Source organism: Sturnus vulgaris, unplaced genomic scaffold, assembly GCF_052056855.1.
Source record: "Sturnus vulgaris isolate bStuVul1 unplaced genomic scaffold, bStuVul1.hap1 Scaffold_157, whole genome shotgun sequence".
NCBI lineage: Eukaryota > Metazoa > Chordata > Aves > Passeriformes > Sturnidae > Sturnus > Sturnus vulgaris.
Genome location: NW_028276074.1, coordinates 6,884,111 through 6,885,000, shown reverse-complemented (window position 1 = coordinate 6,885,000; position 890 = coordinate 6,884,111). Strand labels below are relative to the sequence as shown.

General features: G+C 71.8%; 1 non-coding gene across 1 annotated transcript; it reads right to left on the bottom strand.

Annotated features, from left to right (window-relative positions):
* Positions 1–737: 737 nt before the first annotated feature.
* On the bottom strand, positions 738–890 carry LOC148218865 (5.8S ribosomal RNA). The gene has a single exon (XR_015800077.1). It is a non-coding gene; the product is annotated as a 5.8S ribosomal RNA (ribosomal RNA).

Genomic DNA, 890 nt, shown 5'->3' with positions numbered 1-890 from the left:
CGACCTTCTCTCTTCTCCCTTTCCCCCGTGCCCCGCCCGGCGCCCGCGCGCCGGGGGGTGGGGGGGGGGTGGGCGGCAGAGAAAAGGCGAGGAGACACACGGGGGGCGGGGGGAACGAGGGAAACGGAGACTCCCATCCCGGAGACGAGAACCGAAGAGGAGAGCGGCAGAGACGGCCCTGACGGGGGGGAACCGGCCAGCCGGGCGGGAAAAGCGGCGACCTCAAGCGGGGAGAGAGAGAAACGCGACGGCGACAGAGAGAGGAGGGGAGGGCTTCGCGGGAAGGAGGAGGGGGTCGCACCCCCGTCCCCGGCGCTCTCGGCCTCGCGCGCGCGCGGCAGCACGGCACGGTACCCCCGCGGTACCCACCCGCAGACAGCCGCCCGCACGGGGGGGAGAGCCCGGGGGCGAGGCCCGCGCCTCGCCTCCCTCTCGGCCCTCTCGCTCTCTCGTCTCTCTCGCACGGCCCACGGCGGCGTCTTCGACGCCGACTCTCGCTCTCCCCGGCCACCGCCACCGCACCGCGGCACGGCCCCGGCAAGGACGAGCTCCGCCCCAGCGGCTCGTTCCGGGAGCGGGGAGCTACGGAGCGCTCCCCGAGTCTGCATTTAGGGGGACGAAGGCCCTGCGCGGCGACGACGACGACGACGTCGACGTCGACCGCGGGCAACGGGCCTGCGAGGCAACCCCAGCCGCGCCGCCGGGGTGGCCCCCCCGGACGGCGATTGATCGTCAAGCGACGCTCAGACAGGCGTAGCCCCGGGAGGAACCCGGGGCCGCAAGTGCGTTCGAAGTGTCGATGATCAATGTGTCCTGCAATTCACATTAATTCTCGCAGCTAGCTGCGTTCTTCATCGACGCACGAGCCGAGTGATCCACCGCTAAGAGTT